This window comes from Rhineura floridana, chromosome 2 (assembly GCF_030035675.1).
Source record: "Rhineura floridana isolate rRhiFlo1 chromosome 2, rRhiFlo1.hap2, whole genome shotgun sequence".
Classification (NCBI taxonomy): domain Eukaryota; kingdom Metazoa; phylum Chordata; class Lepidosauria; order Squamata; family Rhineuridae; genus Rhineura; species Rhineura floridana.
Window position 1 is genome coordinate 58353549 of NC_084481.1, and position 14910 is coordinate 58368458.

Below are 14910 nucleotides of genomic sequence, written 5' to 3' on the forward strand. Positions count from 1 at the left end.
CCTAATGGGTCCTTTTCCCCTGCGGAGGGTGTGTGGCATCAAGAGGTCCATGTGCACCAAATAGTGATCTGACCATGACACAGGGGTAGAAGAAATAGCCCCTATCTTCAGAGCACTTCCCTCCTCTCCAAGGACAAACACAAGGTCAAGAGCATGACCGGCTACATGGGTGGGCCCAGTAGTACTAAGGTACAGTTTCCAGGAAGTCATGGTTTCCATGAAATCCCGAGGGGCTCCAAGGAGGGCGGTCCCAGTATGCACATTGAAGTCACCCATCACCAACAGTTCAGGGGACAATGTTCATACAGCTGAGATCACCTCCAGCACCTCGGTCAGGGAGTCTGCGGTGCAGCAGGGTGGGCGGTACACAAGCAGAATCCCCAAACTGCCCTTCGGGCCCAACCTCCAGTACATGCAATCTATAAACTTGGTCCTATGGAGAGGCAGTCTGGTGAAAACCAAGGACCCCCAATAGATAACTGCCACCTCCCCTTCCCGCCTTTCCACCCTCGGCTGCTGTGCATATTGGAAACCCGGTGGACACATGGCCTCAAGTGTAGGAGCTGAGGCCTCGTCCAACCAAGTCTCCGTAATGCATGCCAGGTCTGCGCCCTCATCCAAGATCATGTCATGGATGAGGGATGTTTTTTGTGCTACAGACCTGGCATTACATAACAGCAGCCGAAGGGTGGCCGGAGTCCTGCGTCCCCCAGTTATCTTCTGGTTCTGGACAGGCCTGGAACAAGGGATGGGTATTACGTATCTATCTCTTGTTCCTTCAATATAACGTGGTCTGTCACCAGCACCATTCCAGTATCTGCCACCCAACCTTCTTTTACCTTGACCCCCCACTCTCCTCGTAATGCTCCCCTCCAGTCTACACATGCCCCTATCCCCGTCCGCCAGTCAGGCAGGCCACCAACCCCAAAAACCACGTTAAAATGCCCCAGTTCCCAGGATAATAAAATCACTAGGGCTCTCCTTCTCAGTTGTTCTTGAAGTCGACCTTATAGGCTAAAAGCTGTTGGACTACTGAGCAGAGGAGGCAGATGAAAATATAATAGTTTTCTTCCCTGGTACATAGTGATGGATGAGCATACTTTTTTCTGCTTTTTTTGTTCTTTTTTAAGTTATGGCTGATTATTTTGTTTGTGTTTGTTGGATTTTGTCTTTAAAATACAATTTTTAAAAATTTAAAGCAAGAATATAAAACAATCAACCGAGGAGATAGGATCAGCAGCTAAAACTAAGCATAAAAGATGGTATGAGAAATAGCAAAGTGTGGGCAATCAAAACAAATGTAAACAAGTGGAAAATGTTGGCCAAATTTTAAGATCTTTCTTGCATTTGGAAAAAAGAAACACATGGAAAATGGACAACAGACACCAAAGGCAAGAGGATCTATTTTAAAACCATCTACATAAGTACTGTAAAAATGTCAGCTCTATGAGATCTGTGTGTGCAAATGAAGGTAGACCTAACCAGTTTAGGAAACAAGCAGTAAGTAAGGGATGTGATTGAATTTTATCAGATTAAGGATGGACTGGAAAATGTCAGTACAGGAGCAGCTGTGTATTCTGTCTTTGAATGCTACAACTAGGTGAAATCTAAAGGCCAGAATACACATTATGTTTGCCCCTGGAGGTGCTGCTGAAAATGGCAACCCCATAAGCCTTACCCTTCACATAACATTTACTTGTTCTCATCACATGAATCAAGGCCATTGTGTTGTGTGAGCATCCACACTTCCCATGCAATGTTCCCGACAGTCATGGGTGCAAACCAAGTGATGTTCTCAATCCACTATGCTATGGCAGAAAGGGAGATCAACCATCACAGGGAAGTGGCATTTTGCGCAGCATTTCCATTGCATACATAATGTGCTCTCCAGCTCTTATTTTCATGTAACTGACTTAGCTCAGTAGCCCTTCCACACACAAGAGCACCATCATTTCCATAAATGTTCTCTGTCAGCCACATAGTCTCCCCCTTTCACATGAACAGAGGGGCAGCTCTGTATTCAGAGGTGGTTTACCATTGCTTTCCTCTGAGGTTGAGAGGCAGTGACTGGCTCAAGGTCACCCAGTCTTCTGTATACTGTACATGCTGTCTATTTGCCCAGGTCTGTATTCCCCAAAATGCTCAAGGAAGAGCATGTTTTGCTTTGCAGAGAGGAAGCAGACCTTCTTTCAATGGTAGAGAGAGATCCGTTCCAGTTCTTCAAGCCATTGAGTTACTATGGTGGCACATAGCCCTGAATGTTTACTACTAAATACACTGGAATAATAGGATACCCATCCCACATGGTATAGGCATAATTACCACATTCTGTTTCATACCAGACATGACAATGAAATTACATTAGGACTGAGACCCCAAACTTGAGAAGAAAAGAAGCAAGAGACTCTTGCATATTCTGCTTCCTATGGTTCTTTGTAATGTCTGAAATGGAGCTTGTGAAAGATGTGTGGGCTTCTAGTGCAGGGTCAGGATAATGCAGCTATGTCCATGACAAGGAGCTGGAGCTGGAACTTTTATAGCAGTAAGAGCACAGGGGAAGCCTAGATGCTTTCATTATTACATTCATTATTAGCATCTAGTGCTCACCCTTCACCCAGAGGTCCCAGGGCAGGTTACAAATAAAAACAACCAGAATCACAAAATAGGGTGGGTCCTTATAAATATACATATCAGGTGTCAAAGGCCATGTGCATCTTCAATAGTCACCTAAAGCTGCATAGTGAGGTAGCCAGACACACCTCAGTGGGGAAGAAGTTGCACAACTTAGGGGCTGCCACAGAGAATATCCTCTCCTGGGCCACCACCATCCCAATCTTCTAAGGAAGGTAGAACTACCAAAAGGGCCCCCTCTGCTGATCTCAACCCCCTAAAGGCCCTGTAGGGAAGGAGGCGGTCTTTCAGATATTATATATCTTTACTGCCAGTCCCTCCCCTTCCTGGCCATCTGACATGTTCACAGCTGAACCTTCTCCAACTTCATCCTTCTTCTGAGGAGGCCCCCACAATAAAGCCTCCTAGCATCCAAATGAGTTCAGAGCTCCAGAGGGTGAATCAAAGCAAGGTTCAGGATGTGGTTGGAGAAGTTGTCAGGGGTCCCAGGTGAGATAACAACTGAGACTAGGTATTTAGAGCTGCCTTAAGACTATAGTGGGTTCTTCAGATCCTCTGAGAAGGTCTCCCTAAAGTCCTGGTTGGGTGGAATCCTGGCAGATGAAAAGAAGGCCAAGCTCCCATCTTAGGTATTAGAAAATAGCACCACACCAGGAAGCATGAGTCATTTCACAAACAGCTAAGTACACTCTGAGCAAGAGGGCATCTACTTCACCACTGCTAATATTTAGAAGACCAGGGAAGAGGAACCTGTGTGGCCCTCCAGAAGCTGTCAGACATGAATTTCCATCAGCCTCAGCAAGCGTGGCTAATGACTGGGGATTATAAAATTGTAGTCCATCAACATCTGGAGAGCTACAGGTTCCCCATCCCTGGTTTACATGAACAAATAACTAAGGAGCAAGACATAATGCCAGCCAGCTCCAGACACTCTTGGATGAAACTGATTATCTGGATCCATTTCAGTCGGGCTTTAGACCCGGTTTTGGCACGGAGACAGCCTTGGTCGCCCTGTATGATGACCTGTATCGGGAGACAGACAGGGGGAGTGTGAACCTGCTGATCCTCCTTGACCTCTCAGCAGCTTTTGATACCATCGACCATGGTAACCTTCTGGGACGACTCACTGATCTAGGAGTAGGCGGTAGTGCTTGGCAGTGGTTCCGCTCCTACTTGGCGGGCCGTCTCCAGAGGATAGTGCTTGGGAACATTGCTCAGCACCCTGGGACCTCCAGTATGGAGTTCCGCAGGGGTCAGTTCTGTCCCCTATGCTTTTTAATATCTATATGAAGCCGCTGGGTGCAGTCATCAGGAGCTTTGGAGTGTGTTGCCATCAGTATGCTGATGACACGCAGCTCTGTTTCTCCTTTTCATCTTTTTCAGGTGAGTCTGTCGACGTGCTAAACCGATGCCTGGCTGCAACACTGGACTGGATGAGAGCTAACAAACTGAGGCTTAATCCAGACAAGACTGAGATGCTGCTGGTGGGTGGTTCTCCTGACCGGAAGGTGGATGTTCGACCTGTTCTGGATGGGGTTGCACTCCCCCTGAAAGAGCAGGTTCGTAGCTTGGGAGTCCTTTTAGAACCATCCCTATCACTTGAGGCTCAGGTAGCCTCGGTGGCACGGAATGCTTTTTACCAACTTCGACTGGTGGCCCAGCTATGCCCCTATCTGGACAGAGAGAACCTCGCTTCAGTAGTTCATGCCCTGGTAACCTCTAAACTAGATTACTGCAATGCGCTCTACGTGGGGCTGCCTTTGAAGACGGTTCGGAAACTGCAGCTCATGCAGAATGCAGCGGCCAGACTGTTAACGGGGACCAGACGGTCCGAACATATAACACCGATTCTGGTCCGCTTGCATTGGCTGCCTATATGTTTCCGGGCCCGGTTCAAAGTGCTGGTTCTAACCTACAAAGCCTTACACGGCACAGGACCACAATACCTGATGGAACGCCTCCCCCGATATGAACCTACCCGTACACTACGCTCAACATCAAAGACCCTCCTCCAAGTGCCTACTCATAGGGAAGCTCGGAGGGTGGCAACAAGAAAAAGGGCTTTTTCAGTGGTGGCCCCTGACTTATGGAACAATCTCCCTGAGGAGATATGCCTGGCGCCAACACTTCTATCCTTCCGGCGCCAGGTTAAAACTTTCCTCTTTGCCCAGGCATTTTAATATGTTTTTAGTATGTGTTGGAATTGTTTTATCTTTTAAAATTTTTAAATCTTTTAATGTGTTTAAATTGTTAATATGTGTTTATTGTATTTTGATGTTAGTCTTGTGCACCGCCCAGAGAGCTTCAGCTATGGGGCGGTATATAAGTTTAATAAATAAATAAATAAATAATGGGTTGACTTCTGAAGAAAGGCTCAGGGGTGACGAGAAGGAGAAAACTGGCAGAAGATGAGAAGAATAGTTCCATGCCCAAGACTCTTTTGTGTTACAGGCCCTAGGCTACAACTATGTGAAAAAGCTGTGTGCTTAGAGTCAGTCTACAAAAAAACTGCCCTCCACTGGCGTCTATGCATGATATGCACATGGTCCAGACTCCAGATTAAAAGTGCAGCTGTGCAGCTAACATTCAACTAGTGCTAGCAGAAACCCATGGCCATCAGAATCTGCCCTTACATTGCCTAGAAAGGAAACAGACAAAAGTGGGAAGAATCTACTTAAGTCCAGGCACAGCATCATGAGTAGACTGGATAGATAAAGAACATTCAACTTGGTGATTCTCTATAAAGTAGGGCCCCGCTTTACGGCACTTCGCTAATGCGGCGGTCTCAATTAGACGCAATTAGACTGAAGCCCCACTCATATGGCTCTTGTTCCGCTTTTACAGCGGTTTTTGGGCATCGCACACCATTCTATTCAATGAGTTCCGTTTTTCAGCGGTTTTTGCTTTTCGACGGGGGTACGGAACGTAACCCACCATATGAGTGGGGCCCTACTGTATTTTATTGCTTTTGCAGCACAGCATCTGGAGGAGATATTAACAAATTGCATGACTCTAGAAGTCCTAGTGATATCAGGATGAAACCAAAGAGACCTCAGGCTGCTTCACACATGTGGTAATGGCTTGCACTTCTGAGTAATGAGCAGAGCACAGAGAGAGGATTTCCTCACATAACCTCAAACGCAATGCTTTTCTACAGAGAAATGTGTATATCCAGTTGCAAATCAGAAATAAAATCTTGACTAATAAAATGATGGCAAATCAATGTATATTTATGTGTATATCACCCCTCCATAAAGAGAATAGCGTGAGCAAAATCAAATTGTTGAGCCCAATTTCTGGAATAATTGTGTAGAAGTGTGTGCTTTGGAACTGGTTTTAGATTTCCTTCTGCTTAGTTTTAGTAATATGAGAGTTGTATGTTTTGAGTGAACTGTTCATAATCCAAGCGGCTGATGGGGAACTCTGTAGGAGTTAATATCCCTTTATTAATCACAAGCCATACCTCACTGAGCAGAGAAATTATCTGCAGTGTTTGAGAACAGATAAAGTTCAAACCATTAACATAAAGTCTAGTAGCAATTATATGAGCAAACATAACATGGATGTCTAAATAGAAGCCAAGAGCATATTAAAGCACTGTGGGGAGAGATGTTTGGGGTGCACTGTACATTTTGGATAGCGGGTCTAAAATTCAGAGGGTACTAAATTAGAGTAAATCAACACGGACAATTTAGAGAAGCCCAAAAGGTTAAGCCTTTCCATGCAATCAATCTTCTAGCAAAACAGCAGCACACTCTTTACAGAGACACTGCTGATATTGTCACCTGTGCCTACATATGCAAGCAAACTACCCTATTCAACTTTTGCTAAAATGTGGCTGTCCCAATATACCCTGTACAGCCTGAGATGTGATAATCTTCCCAGACCTGGCATGACTTCAGGATTGCTGCCTTGTTCAGCTACGCACGCACACTTCTTTAGTAGTCTCATTCAGGGCTCATCCAGATGACTGCAAAATGTGTGACACGCCTGCTATGTGTGTTCATTATTTTTTGGTCATCCAAATGACATCTTGCACTGTTATACATTTTCGTGGGTTAAATCTGCTCCTTGCAATACTGGTGTCATGGCCCCGTCGGAGGACTCATCAGACGAGGATGACTCGGGAGTAACAGCAGCAGACCCAGAAGCAGCAGACCCAGAAGGAGAAACGGAGGAAACTCCTGAGAACCCAGCTCCTTCTCCCCCTCAGCTGCAGAGCACCCCAGACACAGCTGAAGCCCTTCAGCCAGACGCAGACAGTGAACAGGATACTCCCCCCTCACCTGTAGAACGTAGACAACAGAAGGTCAGGCAGAAGAGAGGCAGGCCTGTCCACTTAAGGCCAAAATGCTGATGGCTCACACCTGCTGACAAACCTGCTCCTTAAAAGACAAACCTTGGCTTCAGCTTGTTGCTGACTACAATGTCAGACGTGGCTTCGTGTGTTTCCAGATTCCCTGAAGCTTATCTTGGACTGACCCCTTGGCAATTGAACCCAGACCTTTACTGACCTTGCTTCTGGACTTCTGGCTTGGCATGTAAGCTTGGAAAGGGCCTTGCCCTTATCACGCTTCATCCTCGTTAGCCTGGCAGATTTACGACCAAGCTGCCAGCTAAGGACTTTCCCGCCCTGGTAAATACCCAGGAATTTCCAGCCCCCGCCTGCACTGCTGTCTCAGTGCAGAGCTGACAACCGGCAAAAATGCGATTTGCTGTTTAAAATCGGGAATCATCCGCTGTGCCTTCAGAAGTTAGGATGCAATACCGCGGACTTTACAGCTGATGGGTGGTTCTTGGGCATTTCCCCTTGCCCCTTCTCCTCATTCCAGCCAATCACGTATCTGCACTTTTGCGCATGAGAATAAGCCCAGGAAAATTGAACCAATCATCACAATGGTGGGGTGTTGGGGGGGGTCTGCAACTACTGCGCAGATGCATTATTTTTGCCAGCCTGCAAACTGGGTGGCCGCTCTGGGTGAGATCTGCAATGCACAGCAAGCGAGAAAAGGGGGTGCTCGGTTTCAGCCTGCCTCCGGAAAGCTTTGTCAATTTCATTGTACTTACTGGGGTTTTTGCTTCAAATCAGAAAAGCATACATTTGTTTAAGTGTAATATTGCAAATACAAACAAGAAAAGGGCTGCTGGTCGGTTTCACGTCTGCTCCGGAAAGCTTTGTCAATTTCATTCTCCGTGGGAAGGAAAGGAAGAAGGGGGGGTGACACATTTCTTGCTTTTTTGGAGAAATATGTGCAATTGCCAGCATGTGTATCTCCTTAAATATCAATAAAGGCTGAAAAGCATACATTCATTTAAGCATAATATCGCAAATACAAACAAGGCGGGCATGAAACCGACCAGCAGCCTTTCCTTCGGAGGCGAGAACTCCTTTACAGGCATATTGTGCTTCATTGCAACGGGGGAGAGGAGCATACATCATTTTTTTGCTGACCAATTGGTTGATAGGGGGAGGTTTTAGAGGCGGAGCTTGGAAAAAGTGAAAAGAATGTAGGGGTCTTAGCGCTGCATGTGCGGGTGCAAAAAAACATTTTTTTTTAATTGGGAAAGAGCGAACTAAAAGGCAAAGTGAGGACGATCAGATGACAAACCGAATATGGAAACCGTGGATTATCCCGCTCCATTTGGATAAGCCCTTAGTCACAACAAGCATAGGAAAACCCAAGGCATGTGTGAATAACACTACAGCCAGCACCTCATCTCTCTTATGGTAGGAGCCTCACCAGTGAATGATTTAATTTCTCTGGTATTTTCGTCTTATGTGACTTAGTTCTCATCTTCCTTCTTCCACAGTTTCATACAAAGCAATCACTACACCAGACCAGAAAGCACCTGCAGCATGACTTTATTATAAATTGCAGCACATTCTTTCACTGAATTATAGCTATCCACCAAAAAGGTCTCTGGCAGAGAACACACACACCTATGAGAGGCTATGTACACATTCCCAACTTACAACACAGCTAGGTGGTTCTTTCTTCTCAATTCAGATTGAAACTGGCTTGGGAGAAAATGCATCAAAATGCAGTATATCATAGGAAACAACAGGATAGATACATGATAGATATGGATTGTGGCTAATGCCGTGTGTACACTGCTTCCCAAACCAGCAGTGGGAGTTCATTGGATGCAGAGTAAATTGGAGTGGGTACTACTACACAGCCAGAGAGAGAGAGAAAGAATCTCTCTATTCAGAGAGAGAAAGGGAGAAAGAGATAACTGCTTAGAAAGTAAGTAATTCTTTCTTTCTAAGCAGTTATTTCTTTTACTTATGTTACCCTCAATCTAGCCATGTCAGCCATGGATTCAAATGATCATGTGAAAGCACCACTGTTTCTAATGATTTCAAAATTATAGCGGTTTTCATGCTGAGCTTTAAACAGAAGGTCTTGTTTGGACTGATTGGGAAAGTAGGTTGGCTCATGAATCATGATGCAACAATGTACTTTGAATCCAGAGAGTTTTCCGTTCATTCCAACCATGTGACAGTGGGGGCCCAGGAAAAATTACCAGATGGCTGCTGCTTCCCAGCTTTTGCTGTCACCTCACTTTGCCTAATAATGACAATGCATTCCAGTAATCTAATCTGGATGGCATGGGAAATGGGGCCAAAACTGACAAGGGAAGAGATAAGCAGAGCACTGTACCATCCTTCCTGGCTTAAGCTGACAGCAGTACAGCACTTGGTCACACAGCAGTGATTATTTTAGCAATTTTCGGAACAGATTGGAAACATTCTGAAGGAAAAGCTATTGCCCGTTATTGTTATTATCATTATCATCATCATCATTATTATTAATTAGTCACTTTCCCAAAGCGACTAACTACCCAAAGCAATTTACAACAATAAGATTAAAACCAATTGTAGCAAACCCATTAAAACAACAAACACAACAACACAACCTAGAAAGAAATCACTATAAATAAAAAGAGGTCGTGCAAGACCTGCCACATTAAAAGAGACCAAGTTGCCTCACAGGTGCTTGCAGCCCTTTCCATGTTTTATATTATTCCACTTTTGAATGATTCTTTGTATCTGTTGCTGGTGTCAGCTCGGCCTGTAACTGTTCCGAAGCACCGGTAACAGCATATTGCTTCTCTGTTTATCCCCACCTCCCTTTCCTCTCTTGTTTCCTCTATGTTGAGTTTTAGATTAGAAGTTCCTCTGGGCACGGATCTGTCCTCTTGAACTCTGTAAAGCACCATGCATACATACAAACAAATGTTAGCCGCCTTGGGCATTGCTTATGAGGAATAAATAACTAAATAAAAAGACCACTGGCTTAGAGATTTGCATAAGCCTCTGATTGCCCACAGATTTGCCCTTGAAATACTCTGCCACTGGCAGCAGTATTTTTGCCCACAGTAAGCTGCACTAGGGCAACAGTTTTCAAGGAGAGGGACAGTGTCAAACACTAGCTCTTCTTCCCTCAGTATCACCTGCTTTTGCAACAAGGATAAATGTGCTCAAGACAGCTTTCCCAGTTTCAGGAAAAGCCTTCATGCCAACCAAACAGCTTTGTTTCCCATCTTACAGTGAAAATAAAATTAGAGCTGCTGTGGGAAGAAGGAAGTGTACGGTAGTGATGGGCTCCGTTTCCACATTAATCAAATTTGCTGTTGGATTATCTGTTATTTCTAATATTCTCTATCTGTGTGGAGAGGATTTAGAAGTCACAACTGTCCACACCTATTTTCCAATTCACTTTTTTCTACTCTTTTTTAATCAGCTTTGAAATCAATAGCGTGAGTGTTTATTACATTACATAGCTAATTTAAAATATGCAAGCCTCATTTAATTGCAGGGGTAAGGGTTTTCAATGAATATCTTAGGAAACTGATAGAAAGGAGCAGAAGCACTAACTTGATGATGGGCAATTACCTGCCTAATCTGCACTTGAAAAGAAATGTAAACAGGCAATCATTACAGAGTTCAGAATAAAGATCGATACCAGTGGAGGAGAGTCATGAATAAAAAGCAATTATGATATCAATAGTTCTCTGCAAAACAAAACAAAAAAAATATCAGATCAGATCAGAAAAAGGATAAGATAGTGGAGGAGAAAGGAATTAGATTGTTAACAATCACCAGGGGGCCACACTTAAAAAGGAAACATAAAAAAGGAGAGGATTCCATCCCTACTGTATGGCATGCACATAAATGTGCTTATGTAACAGAACACCTTTATGATTAGGAACCAAGGAAGCTCCCATTTAATTAATTAATTAATTTAAAGCATTTATAAGCCACTTAATGTTTCAACACCCTCTAAGCGGTGAACAGTCTAAACACACAAACAATATATCACAAAAACAAAAACAAAAAGCATGGCCTAATATCAGTAAAGCAGTAGTATAAAAGCACATAAAAGCAAACAAAACAAATTCAGAGGATTCAAACACATAAAACAGGGTCCAGCCTTATGGGTCAGGGCAAGCCATTGCCCAGTATTGGTTACTTTGACTGTCAACAGTTTTCCAAGGTGTCAAGCAGAGGTCTTTACATTTCCTGCTACCTGGTCCTTTAAAAAAAAAAAAAACTAGAGGCAGCAGGGATTGAACCTGAGGCCTCCTGTACATGAAGCACGTGGTTTGCCACAGAGCTATGGTCCTTTACTCAAATGGGATATTACTAAATATTAATCCTGGAAATGTGGGGCACCATAATGGGAAAACAGATGTTGGGCTTCTCTGGAGGATTTACAGAAGTTTCAGGCTACATCTACACTATACATTTAAACCAGTATCATACCACTAGGAAATGTAGTTTGTTACGGGTGTGGAGTTTTATGAGACCCTGATCACACTCACAGAACTACAATTCTCAGACTGTTCAACAATCAATCCCTCTTCTCAGGGAACTCTGAGAATTGTAGCTCTGAGAAGGGAATAGGAGTCTCCTAACAATTCTCAAAACCCTTAACAAACTACATTTCCCAGGATTATTTTGCTAAAACCATGACTGTTTAAATAGTGCTTTAAATGTTATGACGCCTCAGTTATGGAGATGATTGCCTGGAGCCATCAAATGTAGCTAATTTTAAAATCCCATTTATACTGGGACTTTCTTATTTCTCTGAGGCTTTCAAGTGAACTTCCCAGAATTATATTGCATCATGTAGAAAGCAGATGAACCACTTTTGACATCATTTCCACCTCTTAGAGTCTAATCCTATAGTCACTTATCTGGGAATATGGATGGGGGAGAAATTTGATTCATTTTGCATTTAAAGGCAAACCTACCTAATTCACACTTTCCAAAACAGTATCAGAACTGAAACATAGACATCATTCAAAATTGACAGTTCTCCAAATTTCTCCAGCCAAGTCCAACTCTCCTGAATAATTTTAATCTGTTATGCTTGATATGCCTGATTCAGTTCATATCTGTTTTTGATGGGATGGCTTTCATTACCAGTATCTATCACTGAGCAGCCTCCTCAACAGTGAAACGCCTCTAGTTGCTTTACCTGTGTAAACATAGATGGCTAGACCTATTTCAGGATCTGGGTTATTAAAAATAACTGCAACCAGAAGAAGATCCACAGCACACGGAAGGATACAGCAGAGCCAAGGGGTACAAGATATATTTATCGCCAAGCTCATTTCCAAATTTCACAAGGAATAACGTCTTTGTGTGTTTACCTTTATATTACTTTAAGTAAATGTCAGCAAGCAGTCTGGCACTGACTTACTCACTGTGTCTTTCCCTCCATTTTCAGTGCACAAACAGGTCTCCATATCTAAATACTTGCATTCTGTTAATGAATATCAGGAAAAGCCGGTCTCTCCTGTTAAACTGTTTGGACACTGGGATGTTTTAGGACTATCCTGGAGATTTTATATAAGGAGTGGGGAATCTTTTTTATCCTGAAGGCTGCATTCCCTTCTGGGGGGCCGTATGCCAGTGGGTGGAGCTCGAGGCAAAGAAGTCAATGTCACCTTTCTACAGTAGGCTATTTTCTACACACACACACACACCCCTCTCTATCCTCCATCCATTATCAGAGTTCCACCTAAGCACTCAAGGAGGGTACAACAAAGGGCCAGCAGGGCATATGGCTGGGAAGAATGTGTGACCTAGGGAGAGTCCTGAGCAGGGCTGGCCCCAGACATGCTGGGGCCCTTGGGCACCAGCCTGCCCTGGGCCCTGGCGCACACACACACACACGCCCCACCTACATACCTACCTACCAGGCTGGCGAAGGAACAGGAGATCAGGCAGGTGAGTGGGCAGGGGGTGGGACAGTGGATGGGTGAGTGAGTGGGTGAGTGAGTGGGGAGTGAGTGGGTGGGGGTGGGATGATGGGCAAGTGAGCAGGGGGCAAGCAAGCAGGGGGCAGGGGGTGAGCAAGCAGGGGGTGGGGGGAGGCGAGCAAGCAGGGGGTGGGGGGAGGCAAGCAAGCGGGGGGCAGGGGAGGGTGAGAGGGGGGAAGGTGAGCAAGGGGGCGGGATGGCAGGTGAGCGAGGGGGGGCAGGGGAGGCCAAGCAAGTGGACAGGGGCAGAGGGTGAGTGGGTAGAGGGCAAGCTAGTGAGGGGGCAGGCATGGGCAGAGAGTAAGCGGGCATGGGCAGGCCGGTGTGCGTGCGGGCAGCTCCCTCCCCGCAATCCACAGCAGGGAGCCTGCCACAGAAGGGGAGCACTACTCCCCCACCATAATGAGGGGCCCTTCAGGGGCCACTGTGGCCCTCACCCAGGGCCCCACCTGGCCGTCCTTTGGAGCCGGCCCTGGTCGTGAGGGTGAGATAGGGGGGCTTAGCTCTTCCTGGCTTGTTTGTCTTGCCAATAGTCAGACTTAGAATTATCCAATTGATTAAAAGCTACACGATAAACACTCCCATGAAGAAAGCTACAATGCTGAGATGACTACAGAACAAATTATGGGTGATATCTAATGTTAGTCAGAGTAGACCCATTAAACTTCTGGAACCTAAGATAGTCGTGTCTATTAACTTCAGTGGGTCTTCTCTGAATAGGACTAGTGTTGAATACCAAACAATGGGACTTAAGTATCGTTGGATACCTATAGCGATACTGTGACTGGCTTTAAAAAAGGGTGAAAATAAACAGGGCCCAAGTCCTATTGATAGGTTAAGCACATCCACCACACCCTGAAAACACACCCACTCCACATTAATGTTTACCCACTAGTATGTGTTTGCCAAAGTTAACATGTCGTTTTACCTTGCAAAACAAAAAACAAAAACAAGGCTCACTTGGATGTCCAGGACCAGTGGTGGCCCTGGAGGTTTGGGGGCCTTGGACAAGAGAGTCATTTGGGGCCTTTTAAGGGTATGAAAGAAAGGCAGGCATGACTCTTCACTTAATTCTATAAATGAAGCTGCAATGAAAGCATGGATAGATGTATTGTAATGCATGCATTGTGGTCAATTTATATTGCAACTGGAGTAGAGATTACTTAATACTATACATGATATAAACACTAAACTGTAAATACATGAATGGAAGTCATAAACAAAAAGAAACAAGCTGTGACCTCCATTTGTGATGCTCATATGTAAGAAGAAACAGCTTTGCACCCCAATAAAATAAAATAGAAACAGCTTTCCACACACCCCAAAAAAAATCTATTGTATGATATCATAATAGGAGGGGAATATTGTGAATTGTGATAGCCAGTTCATGAATAAATAAAGGTATAGTGATTAAAAAATAAGACTCAATTCTCTATTACCCTTTTTAATGAAATTAACTTTTTCAAGCCATCTTGGAAGCAAAGTCCTCAATCAAATCACTGTGATCCAAACCTCTCCCAATATTATGTTCAGCTGAAATCAGTGCTAATACTACCAGGCATTTTTATGACACAAAACAGCACAGATCATTTTTTTCATCGGTTTCAACTTCGAAAAATGACCTCTCACCAGATACAACAGTGACCGATATGGTGAAGTATCACACATAAATCAGGGTAAATATCTTGAATATTACACTTATGAATAAGTTGAAGGGCTGCCAAAGCTGCACTTTTTTCTTGAGGTGGATTATATAACCAAAACAAACAAACTCTTGAGGTCAGTCAGCAACTCTGTTGAATCAATGTCTTCCTCAACATGCAGCCCTTTTAAAGGTCATAGACTGGCTACCTATGTGTTCCAGTCACAACAAAGAGATACAAATTCTAGATACCCTAAATGTGCCCTAGAACAGTTGGTCATGGAACCGAGCAGAGGGGTGGCGACCCTGGACTTAATCCTAAGAGTCACTCAGGACCTGGTGTGAGATGTAAGTGTTGTCAA

The 14910-nt window shown here is 44.4% G+C and overlaps 1 long non-coding RNA gene across 3 annotated transcripts in view; it reads right to left on the reverse strand.

The window, feature by feature from the left end:
* Positions 1 to 7078, reverse strand: part of LOC133378150 (uncharacterized) — a 164028-nt gene extending 156950 nt beyond the window's left edge. For all 3 annotated transcript variants that reach the window (XR_009760876.1, XR_009760877.1, XR_009760878.1), the window contains exon 1: positions 6918 to 7078. This is a non-coding gene — a long non-coding RNA (uncharacterized LOC133378150). The remainder of the gene's footprint in view (positions 1 to 6917) is intronic.
* Between the last annotated feature and the right edge of the window lie 7832 nt (positions 7079 to 14910).